Here is a 13,272-nt window from a genome sequence, read left to right as displayed (position 1 = left end):
TCAATACTACTCAACAATTAAGGAGAAATTTTCTGACAGTGAGAACAATCAACCAATGGAGCAGAAGTTGCCTTCAGAAGTTGTGGAAGCTTCATCTCTGGAAGCATTCAAGAAGAGACTGGACTGCTATCTATAAAAAATGGTGTAGGGTCTTCTGGGTGGGGGTTGGACTAGATGACCTACAAGGTCCCTTCCAACTCTGTTAATCTGTAACTAAAATTATTGGTGTGAAAACCTATACCTGTATATTTTTCTGTAGTTTAGTAGCAAAGGATAGGGTTTTCATATATCATTAGATGAACAGATTCCCGAATCAGAAATTTAAGAAAAAAATTCAAAGACTACTAAAAAAATACTACCTACTAAAACTCTGAAATTCAACAGTAGTTTTTACTTTGTTGAAAACCTTATTCAGGAGTGTATAGGAATATATGCTGAATCATGTTGCATAGCTCCTGAAATACATTTTAATCATTGCCTTGTAAACACATACCTCTTGAAAGTCTCACTGGGACCACTAGCAATTTATTAGCTGGAAAGACTATCTTCTAAATGCATCATTGGTTTTATATGCCAGTGTCTCAAAGTGCATCTGCAATACGTGGCTAGAAAATTTCTAGCTAAGCCATGCCTGTGGTTTGTAACAAAGATGAAGGCTCCTTCATGTTGAATGCTGCTATTAAATAACTGAAGAAAGTGCCTCATACTCTTAAAAGCGTGCAAACTGCCATTTTGATTCAGTACACAACACACTGTCTGCACAGAATTAAGGAGTATGAATTTGTTCTGAAAAGTAAAATGATAGCTGGAATCTTTCTTGATGCCATAAACCTAAACAGAACAACTCTACCAATGTAATATTTTATTTCAGTCACCTGAACTGTGTTGGATGCTTTTTTTTACTGGATAGCTAAAAGTTCACATTTTAAGGGAACATGTTAGAGCAAGGAAAACTGTTCCAGCTCTTCAGTATATTCAATAGTGATGGTACATTTTAATAAAATAATACTTCAAGGTGCAATTGCTAAATATTTCCTTCCTTGCATGATTCTGCTACCTTTATTATTATAGTGGAATAGATTTTCAGTAGATGGTTACTTCTACTTCTCTATACCAATGACTCAGCCTTTGATTGGATTTATACAGTTCTGAATAAATAAACCCACAATTCATAGCTGGCACTATACATTAAATAATAAACTGGCTTACAAATTACCAATAGCACATTAAATCAAAACTATCCATTATTACTGCAGGAATGCTTTACCTTTGTGGGCTGGTAGACACATTTGGAATTTTGAGAGCATATTGGACTTGCTAAGGGACGCAATGGCTTCTAAATAGTCGCCTACAAGCACTGCTATATCCATATTTCTCCACAAACTCACAAGACCCACCAGCTACTTGTACTTAATTTGTATTTTTTCTTGACAAGTGACTACATATTGCTGCCCGTAATTGCTATTATTTAAGACAGCCTAGGAAGCCCATTTGAATCCTTAAGGCATTCTTGGAAATAAAGATAATACTGAAAGTTGGTGTTTTGTTTTAAGGTGCATCAGCTTCCCATTTAAAAAAAAAAAACCTTTTAATGTGAAAGATTAGAAAAAGCGGGGAACCTGATGGGTGTGAAGGGAAGATCCACAGGTTTTTTGGAACATCCAGGCATCACACTGGGGATCCCAACTTTAGCAGGATGTATTGTATGAGACTGAAAAACAGGTTTAGCTGTTTTGAAAAGAGGCTTGACTTTAATAGGCTTGCTATAAGTCAGCCTGAGAATATGCTTTCAAGGTTATGTTTTTACCCCAACTATTATTAAAGATACTTTACTGAAATCCATGTAGTTCTCACTTCTTAAATGTATGTGTGGTATGATATGTTTCAACCCAACTTTGAGCTCCATTATACACTGTTACCCTTTGTATTTTTTAAAATACAAAGTTCCAGAAATAGAATTTTTGCATTACATCAAGTTTTAGACCCCTGAGGGTGAGGTGAGGCAAGCTAGTGCCCACATTTTCTCCTTTCCATGCCATTGCAGGGGCATTTCAACTGAAAAATAGTTGGATGTGAGACTGTCTAAATTCTCTCTGGAAGAAAAAGAGATCTGGAGATTGCCCACAAGTATTTCAGACAGCTGATTTTTGTGAGCAGGCAGAAGAAACTTGTTTTTTGCAGCCTCTTGCAGTCAGCCGTGGGTCATGGTTCCATTGTGCTCTGAGCCATAAATGTAGCCTTCACGGACTAAAGACTTGACTAAACCTTATCTTTCAAATCAATTTGGAGTTTAGTTTTTGTATTGCCTTTTTTAGAATGAAAAACCCTCAGAACTACCAGCTTTCAAATTGCTGGGTGAACTTCCTTTAAGTCAATTTTTTTTTTTAAAAAAGGAAACTATGTCTTTTCAGCTTTCTAAAAAAAATTGTAACTGTTCCCAAAGTATAGTAAAAGAGTGGTTTTAGACACCAGAGTTGTTTCTAAACAGTTTAGTTGCTAATGCTTTGTGAAACTCATTTAAGGAAAGATTTTTGAAACTAATTAGATATATCCCCTCATGTGGAAAAAGTTTGTTTACATTTCAATGCAAAACAAGACTTTGAAAGTCGATTACTAAAGCATATGATGGTTTCTTTAAAGGAAACTTTGTCTTTGGGCATGTGAATTGCTTGAGCTTTTTAATTCTACTAGAACTAACAGTTGTTATGGAAGATGAACAAACTCCTCTGAAAACAACCGAAATAGACTCTAGGGTGGCCTTAAAATTACAATTTACAAGAAAAAAAATAGTAATACTGGATTTACAAGCTCCTAAATAATTATTAAAGACAAAAAAAACCCATGCAAATAATGTACCAAAAGCATCATGAACTGTCCTTTTAAATTGAAATATAAGAGCTTTAGTAGAGTTACTTCATAAAAGTACAAATGGACTTGATAAAAATCATAAGAACATCAAGAGAAGATACATAGACTAGAAAAAACAGGAGTTAGATTTTTATCTCTGAGATTTAAAGAGGACTGGGAGGAAGGAAGGAAGGAAAAATATTACAAAATTGGTTTATTTGGTAAAACGAGTTGCTATCTTTGATAATGTTTAATGGTTATACAGATTGGATACTGTAATTTCTCTTTTGGAAATGTTCAGTGGTTTAATGGATTACTGTGTAAGGTTTATCATTTTTGGATACCTAAAATTATTATTACTGGTAATATTTGATAGATTTCTGGTAATATTTGAAAGCTTTCAGCTTTCATAATCGTTTATTATGATAATGTAATGTTTAACTGTTAAGAGAAGAATGAAGGGGATTTAGACCAAATGGAAAGCAGGATTATATATTGATGTCACTAGGTATTTTTGTTAATTTTTACAGAACCTTTGTTGATCAATAACAAGAGCTGAAGATTTAGAGATGAGTTTACAGAAAATGTAGTGAAATAGAAAATGGATTGTTACTTTTTTCTCCTCCCCCTCCTCTCTCCACCCCCACCCCCCACATGTATGTGTGTGTGTATGTATTCTTGTATTAGGTTTGTTAGTTGTATCTGTTTGAATTGTTCATTCAGAAAAGCAGGAAACTGCAAAAGGAGGGGATGCTGCTATTGACCAACAGACTGTCCACCAATTGCTTACTGACCTGAATATTTAGCAAAGGATGAGCCAGTGCTGAGTCATACATCAGCAAAGCTAAAGCTTTCAACACAATCAAAGTAATCCTTAGAAATCTTGCTGGACTATTCTGGTTGATAGAAGATTGAATTGTAATTGCATCTCAGAAGAGGCACATTCCTACCTGTTTCAATGATTTTACTGCAGTAATTTCCAAGGTGAGCCAGCTTTACTTTGTTTTCTTTTGGCACCAATTGTCAGATTAAGCAGTCATGGCAAACATTTCTGGATTACAGCCATGGTCAAGAAAACAAATTCTTACAAAAGCATTTCCTAATCTGTTACCCTCCAAATAGTTAGAATATAACTTTCAGAATCAGGTTGTCTTGGTAGCTGTAACTGATGGGAGCTGGATTCCCAAAAATGTTGTGGTCACACAATTCAGTTTTCTATTAGTTAGCAGCCTAAAAATTACATTGCCAAAGCTCTCGAGTTTTACATTTCTACTATCTAAACTGTAGACTGAAAGAAAAGCAGAACATCAAAGAAGACAGAGCAAGCAGGGTGGGGTTCAGGCACTTGCATGTGATTGGGGAGTGAATCGGCATCTTCCATCTGGGTGTGACTTCAGTTCCCATAAATCAGTCTTGTATAATGCTGATCATAGCAAAGAAAAGCCTTTGTGTGGAATATGAGTTTTGCACCGTCTATGAAACCACACCCCAATCAAAGACAATGTAGTTTAATGTTTTCATAATTGGACTTGAAGTTGTTTGGACACAAAGACAGATCTGAGCCAAGAAGCAGAGGTAAATAATGATGATCCTTTCAAGCATGGTCACTGAATCTTAAAAGACTAATACATAGAAATGACTAAGACAGTTTGGATAACACACCTGTGATTAATGCAAATCTGAGTTCACACCATGCTCTGTTCCATAATTTAAAAATGGGGAGCAAGTGTACAGAATGTGGTGTGCTAAAACATAGCCGGGACTTTTAAAAAATTTCAGCATATTTTACATATCTAATCAGAGACCCCCCAAAAATCCAGATGCATTTAGCATCCTCTACAATCAGCCAATGGCCATGCTGACTGTGAACTGTGGCTGTTGTAGTTCCCACCCTTAAAATAAACATACTAAAATGGAGCCTTTACTGTGGCTTAAATTGTTCAAATATGTCACTGTGGCTTGATTTGCATATAATAATAAGTTATAATGGGTGCATTTACACATTGGACTGAGTCAAAAACATACAAACCACCTAATGGTTTACCATTAGTTGTGAACCTAGCCATTAGTTGTTTAACACAGAGCACACAATATTTTCCCCTCATACATATACACACACACACACACACACTTGACACCAGTCAGAGACTTCCGTAAACGTTAAATAAAAGCAAACCTAACTATTATTCTGAAATATGAACTTAAAAGTTTGATTTTGAAGTATGATGTTAGATACTTTGAAGTCATTTATTCAAAGTTATTTATTTATGCCATACTTTGACATGGATCTTTCTCTTCCTTCAAGGCTTGAGAGCTGTGGCCTCAAAAAGGAACCGGGTGCTAGAACCCTGCCTTGCCACTTTTAGAAATTTAAAGTTTCATTCTTTTTAAAGTCTTTGTTTTAACCTGGTTTCTTACTGTATAGAGCAGTACCTTTCAGTTATGAAGAGGACATTATTCCATTTTGGAGCTGACATTAAAAAAATACTTCTCTTGAAAACAAGATGATGCAAGTATATCTTTCACTTTCCCAAGCTTCAGATTTGTCAGCATACCCAATATTAAGAGCCTTCTTAAATTTCACTGCAATTGTTTTTGCTTCTTTCCCAAACTATTTTGGTTTGGTAAATTCATTGAATAATTTTTATTGTTTATTGTTTATTTTAATGTTTATTGAAGGTTTGTTTACAGAATAACATTTTCCAGAAATCATCACGAAGGACACTTTGTGTCCTTCATCATCCAATCTCCTCAATAAAGCTTTCACATAGTTTTTTGTTGACAAATCTTACCCACACATACAACCAAAAATTTCAATCCAATATATACTTTCATCATCATAAGAAAGAAAAAACTAGAGAAGACCAGTGAAACAATCAACAATACCTTTCAAGGAATAAAATTCATAAGGGAAGAAGAACATAGCAACATACTATCCTTCCCAAATATTTTCATCAGCAGAGGAAACAACAACAATCTAGAAATCATTAGAAAGCAACCCACACCAGGTGTTCCACTACAAGTAATAATCCAACCTCCCACAAGAGGAGGATGTAAGAACCATATTCAGGCAAAAACAAACACACTGCAAACACAAACCCACAATGCCAGAAGGGAGAAACAGACCATCTACTGTATATAATATTTCTAACAAAATGGATGCAACTTTATCAAGAAGTGTCTAACCCAGGGGTCAGCAACCTGCGGCTCCGGAGCCACATGCGGCTCTTTGGGCCCTCTGCTGTGGCTCCCTGTTGGGTGATCCCACCACTGGCTGCCCCACCCCTTGCCCTCCCCTCCCAGTCACTCCTCGCCTGGCCTGAGAAGGTAAGGGTGACGGCAGGGGATGGAGAAACAGCCAGGGCAGAGACAGAGAGATACAGAGAGAGGGGGGAGAGAGAGAGAGACATAGAGAGATACAGAGAGAGAGGGATAGAGAGGGGGGAGGGAGGGAGGGGGGAGAGAGATATGTCAAAAGGGTTTTGTGGTTCCGGGTGTTTTTTAACAACTGGTTCTCTGCCCTAATGACCGGCTGGGTAGGGGAGGTGATGTGACTGGTGGAAGTGAGTGATATTGAGTTGGCCACATCCACCCAGGTTTTGTGGTTCCCGTTGTTTTCTGTGAGAAACGGGTCCAAATGGCTCTTTGAGTGCTTAAGGTTGCAGACCCCTGGTCTAACCACATAAACCACTATGGCACAGCTAGAACAACTGAGGAAAAGAATAATGCTTGCATACATTAAAAACTTCTCCGAAACAATTGCTACAACCACACAATAGCACTGTAGCACTGTAACACACAAACCAGCCTCCAAAACATATTTAACAAATCCAAAGACTCAATAGCTCAAGGGGGAAAAAAGGGGGAGGTCATTTACAACATACAGTGTACGAACTACAATGTAAGACAGAGAAGTAGAAGCAGCACACATCCACAAGTACCTACTAGGTCTCATGACAGGACTCCTTCAAACTCATAAGACACAAATAGATCGACCATAGTTTCAACTGGGAAACTGTAAGTATCCTAGACCAAGCTAAATCCAGAAATGCTAAGGAATTCCTGGAAGCCTGGTACTTAGACAAATCAAGCATCAATAGGTACACAGAGATACACACACCAATCATTTACACACCATTCAAAAGAGACATTAAAAACCTAGCAAGGGAACCAAAAGACTAGAACACATCCCCTCCAGAAGCCCACATTCAGAGAAGCCAGAATTGGCATCAAGACAAACCATAAGGCAGAAAACAATAATCAAGGGGAAAAAAAGTATCTTCGAGAGCGCCTGCTGCTACCGACGACCTCCCAGCGACCCGTGCGCTCCCACAGAGAGGGCCTCCTCAGGGTGCCATCAGCCAAACAATGTAGGCTGGTGACCCCCAGGGGGAGGGCCTTCTCTGTGGGGGCATCTACCCTCTGGAATCAGCTGCCCCCAGAGATAAGGAGAATCCAAGACCTCAGTGCCTTCCGCCGTGCCCTTAAAACCCACTTTTTCCAGCAAGCCGGGCTGGCTTAGGAAGAAATTTTTTTAAATTTTTAAATGTTTAATTGGTTTGTGGTTTTTTAAATTTTGGGCCAAATTTATATAGATTTTAATTGTTTTTAATATTTGTATTTCATGTTTTTAATTCTGGCCGTGCACCGCCCTGAGTCCTCAGGGAGAAGGGCGGTATATAAATTGAAATTAAATTAAATTAAATTAAATTAAAAAAAGGATGCAAATGACCAGCTGTCTGCGAGGAATATAAATCCTTCCATTCCCCACTATCCTGTCAGAGCTGAAGAAGCTTCTTTGGATGAGAAGTGAAATGTCTTCAAAGAAAAAACAAGAAAATCCAGCTGCCTCCTGAAAAAGCACCTTTGGGACAACCATGGTCTGGATGACTGAGAATCTCTACAGAGCAATAATCAAGAAACCACCAAGGAGGAAATTATAGCCCAACCAAAACTGAAAGGCAAGCTACCTCACATAAACAGGTGGCAAACCCCACACTCACTCGTATTGATGATGTTACCTAATTGGGTAATGAAACATTTGGAAGCAACCAACCATGCTCAGAGAGCACTAAAAACCCTACAATATTTTTGAATATAGTGGTGTCTATTGTTTCAATTAATTTAGGCAGCTTTTCACCATATGGCTGTCTAGTGTTTAGGTAGATAACTTAGCAGCTAGGAAATTAGAACTCAGTACTAATTTGAGGTTATTCTGTTAAAAACAGAGTGACATGGGAAAACGATATTTTCCAGCTTTCTGTCTTTCATATTTAGCACTAGTGCTAGCACTTAGACTTATATACCACTTCATAGTACTTTACAGCCCTCTCTTAAGCAGTTTACAGAAGAGTCAGCATATTGTCCCCAATGGAAGGCTGAGTCAACCTTGAGCCGGTTAGAATGGAACTGCTGGCAGTGAGCAGATTTAGCTTGAAATACTGTATTCTACTGCACCACCATTATTAGATTAATAGAATTTAAGGCATTCCAAATTACCTAGTTTATTGGGGAAAAAAATATTTGTCTGACTTACCTGGGTAATCTGAATTCTGTTGATTAATACCGTGTTTCCCCCCAAATAAGAACCTGTCTTATATTTTTTTGAACCCCGAAATAAGCACTTGGCCTTAAGACCAGGGAGGTCTTATTTTGGGATGCGTAGAGCGAGACAGGGCTCCTCTTGCCATCTTACCTGATTTCCAGCTCTGTCTCCCTAACCCTAACCAGAGGAAATGGCAGTGACTGGCTGCATATGCATTGAACTATTTTCGGGGAGGGCTTGTTTTTGGGGGAGGGTTTATTTTCAGGGGAGGTCTTATTTTTGGGGAAACATGGTAGCCATATTCAGTCGTAGGTTTGAATGTAAAAACTGTCTCCATCCTAAATTTCCCTGATTCTTTCCTTTTTTCTAATTTCATCAATCCAATTCAAGGTAATTGGTTATTCCACGTTAGATGGAACAGTATGTGATAAATGAGTGCCATCTACAGTCAGGATATGAAATGTAGTTGTGATACCCAGGCAGCTAATCATATAATAAACAATTCTAAAGCAGAAAAAAATGTTATGTTAAAAATAAAACAGAGATGGATAAATAAATGGAGCAGGTTTTTAATTAGTAGAATATATCTTGTTGTATAAGTGCTCTTTTCCAATCTGTACTTCAAAATGGCTAAATAAATTCATATTTCTAATCTTATGTCTTTGTTTTTGGGAGCTTTTGTCAAGTTGGAATAATATTGATTTTAAGAAATAAGGAAGACTTCTGGAATATTGTAAGTACATTTCATCTGAACAGTCAAAATACTTGTTTAGATTTATTGTGTTTTCATGTATTTATTCTTTGCATTGGCTTGTGGTTCCTTGTTAATTATCTAGATCCGTGATGGTGAACCTATGGCACGCATACCACAGGTGGCACACAGAACCATATTGGTGGGCACACGAACTGAGCTCTGGTGCGCATGCGTGTCCCGGCCAGCTGATTTTCAAGTTTTCTGGGCCCACCGGAAGTCAGGAAACACAGTTTCTGGCCTCTGGAGGGCCTCTGGGGGGGTGGGGAGGAAGGCTCATTTTTCGCTCTTCCCAGGCTCCAGAGGATTCTGGAGGCTCTCTAGGATCCTGGGGAGGGTGAAAACGGCATTCCCCACCCCTCCGGAGGCCCTCCAGAGGCCGGAAACAGCCTGTTTCCTGACTTCAGGTGGGACCGGAAGGCCCGTTTTTCGTTCTCCCCAGGCTCCAGAGTCTTTCTAGGATGCTGGGGAGGGTGAAAACGGCATTCCCCACCCCTCCAGAGGCCCTCCAGAGGCCGGAAAGGGCCCGTTTCCTGACTTCCAGTCCCACCAGAAGTCTGGTGGCCCACCGTGCCATTGCATGCCAAAAGCGGGGCAAGTGCGTGCATGTGTGTGGGGCAGGGCACATAGAATTATGGGTATGGGCACATGCATTCGTGACCCCCCTGCACTCTCCCTGCTTTTGACATTCGATGGCAAGAAGGTTAGCCGTCACTGATCTAGATCTTCGAAGAAAAAAAAGCAGTTTAAACAAATTATATATTAGTCACATTGTAACTCAAAAAACTCTGAAACTTTTTGATTTGTTAGAAATCTAGCACAGTTTTCAAGTAATAAATTTCAATCCACTGAACAAAGTCCCATGGAAAGCCATTTCTAGTAATCACTTGCTTTAAAAAAATAATCTGAACCAAATCAAAGGCTTTTTCTTCGTCTAAAATTACTAATACCATGAAGTTCATTCTATTCTTGGCTATATCCACTTTATCAATTATAACTGTAAATTGTCTGATGCCTGACAATTTTTTGTAAACCCCAAGTAGCAGGGGTGAATTATATGTAGTAAGACCTCCTACAACTATTTAGCCAGTATGGTAATTAAATTCTTAGTATCCAAATTAATTAATGAAATCAACCTTATATAGTCATGTGAGAAAAGAAAGTGCACCCTCTTTGAGTTTTATGGTTTCGAGTATCAGGACATAATAAAAATCATATAGCAGTTCTTAAAAGTAGAATAGAATAACAGAGTTGGAAGGGACCTTGGAGGTCTTCTAGTCCAACCCCAGTTTAGGCACTTCAGATAAATGGTTATCCAATCTCTTCTTAAAAACTTCCAGTGTTGGAGCATTTACAACTTCTGGAGGCAAGTTGTTCCACTGATTAATTTAATTGTTCTGTCGGGAAATTTCTCCTTAGTTCTAAGTTGCTTCTCTCCTTGATTAGTTTCCACCCATTGCTTCTTGTTCTACCCTCAGGTGTTTTGGAGAATAGTTTGACCCCCTCTTCTTTGTGGCAGCCCCTGAGATATTGGAACACTGCTATCATGTCACCCCTAGTCCTTCTTTTTATTAAACTAGACATACCCAGTTTCAGTTTTAGCCTCCAGTCCTCTAATCATCTTTGTTGCTCTTCTCTGCACTTTTTCTAGAGTCTCCACGTCTTTTTTACATTGTGGCGACCAAAACTGAATGCAGTATTCCAGGTGTGGCCTTACCAAGGCATTATACAGTGGTATTAATACTTCACATGATCTTGATTCTATCCCTCTGTTTACGCAGCCTATAACTGTGTTGGCTTTTTTGCAGCACACTGCTGGCTGATATTTAAAAGATTGTCCAGTAGGACTCCAAGATCCCTCTCACAGTTACTACTATTGAGCAAGGTACCACATATATTGTACTTGTGTGCTTGGTTTTTCTTGCCTAAATGTAGAAGCTTACTTTTTTCATAATTGAATTTCATTTTGTTAGATAGCGCCCAATGTTCAAATCTGTAAAGATCCTTCTGTATCTTAAGCCTTTCTTCTGGAATGTTGGCTATTCCTGCCAGCTTGGTATTGTCTGCAAATTTGACGAGTTCCCCATCATAGGTAAAGACAAATAACACCACATGACATATTACACCATGTCATTATTTATCTAAAATTATTAATACAATTTTTTTTTTAATTTGATTTATATGCCGCCCTTCTCCGGAGACTCAGGGCGGCTTACAATGCGTTAAGCAATAGCCTTCATTCTTTTGTATGTTTTATACAAAGTCAGCTTATTGCCCCCACAAACTGGGTCCTCATTTCACCTACCTTAGAAAGGATGGAAGGCTGAGTCAACCTTGAGCCTTGGAGAGATTCGAACCAGCAGAAATTGCAGGCAGCTGTGTTAATTACAGGGTGCACTAAACCCCTGTACTATCAAGGCTCTTGGGGGTTCTTTCAATGGGGTTCTTTCTATTCTTGGCTATATCCAGTTTATTAATTATAAGTAAATTGTCTGATGCCTGATAATGATGGCAGTTTACAATTCTTAAAAGGTTTATTATGTACATCCAAAATATATCACCCTGGAAATCTGCCAATGTCTTGTGCCATTGTTTCTCAACCTTGGTCACTTTAAGATGCATGGACTTCAACTCCCAGATTCCCCAGCCAGCTTTCTGAAGGATTCTGGCAACTGAAGTGCATGCACTTTAAAGTGACTAAGGTTGAGAAACAGTGCCTTGTGCCATTCTAGTGAAAAGCTGTATCTGAATATGTTTTGTTTTTCACCAGTGCCTTTTGCTGTACTGCAGTGTCTCCCTAAAGTGAACCACTTAAAAAAGATTTGGTTATGGGAAACTAACATGGAGGATTCAAACTAACGTATTTGCATGTATCTAGTATTCCATGTGTATTTTAGTGGATACAACCACATAAAGTAAATGCCTGCCTACTTTATTTATTTTAGGTCAGTACAGCAAGTGGGATTAATGATATATTGCCTTCTAATTAGTCAGTTTCTGTTCTCCATTAGAGGACTGATTTAATTACTGGTTTACATATTTAATTACTTCTGTCTGCTTTAGGGAAGCAATATTATTTGATAGCACGATGACTAATTAATAAAAGAACAATTCATCACTAATCCCTTAGGTGCATTATAAAAGAAACAATAAAAGGAGTCAAAAGAGCAAGGAGGGAACTATTAAATAATATTGGAAGGGACTTTAATTAAACACTCTTCTCTGAAACTTAGAGTGAAATGTAGCCATGAAAAGCATTGACAGCAGAGGATATCTGAAAGGGAAATACAAGCTAGCAACTATAATCCATCTGAAAAGATGTCAGTAATGGCGGAGGGATTCGCAGGTTTAGGAAGTGGACACTTTTCACAAGAAAAGAGAACTGATGTTTTTGATGTTTGGTGTTGGAGAAAATTCCTATGAATATCATAGTCAAGTACAAAACAAATGGCTCAGAGACAGTGGTGAAATTCAATTTCTTTTACTACTGGTTCTGTGGGTGTGGCTTGGTGGGCGTGGTGTGGCTTGGTGGGTGTGGCTTGGTGGATGTGACAGGGGAAGGATACTGCAAAATCTCCATTCCCACCCCACTCCAGGGGAAGGATACTGCAAAATCCCCATTCCCACCCCACTCTGGGACCAGCAAGAGGTGGTATTTGCCCGTTCTCCGAACTACTCATAGAACAAGTCAATCCACAGTTTTTCCTTAAAGCATAAATTAACAAACTCAAACGATCATATTTCAGACACATTATATGTAGACACAGCTCCCTTAAGAAGCACATAATGTAGGAAGGGGGAAGGAAAGAGAAAAAAAAGATGACCAGATGGATGGACTTGATTATAATGTCAGTGGACGGCCACGCTCAGTTTTTAAAATCAAGAATGCTTCTTAGTAAGACTCTGTCATTACTATAGAGGTGATGAAGAGGTGATGGAAACTATTTTTGGAGAAACAAACTTTTCCACATCTTGTTTGGTTTGGCTTTCCTTTCCACAGGAGTGTTGAAATGGATGATGGGGAAAAGGTGAAAATTACAGTTTTTCATATTCAAAAATTTGTATTAAATAGATATATGAAGAAAGATCAAGAATCAAGCATTTTTTATTTTAAAAACCAAGGATGAAC

The sequence above is a fragment of the Pantherophis guttatus genome, chromosome 1 (genome assembly GCF_059756535.1).
Source record: "Pantherophis guttatus breed Tessera chromosome 1, ASM5975653v1, whole genome shotgun sequence".
NCBI classification, from domain to species: Eukaryota; Metazoa; Chordata; class Lepidosauria; order Squamata; family Colubridae; genus Pantherophis; species Pantherophis guttatus.
The sequence above is the reverse complement of the archived record's forward strand: the minus strand, read 5'-3'. Positions refer to the sequence as shown.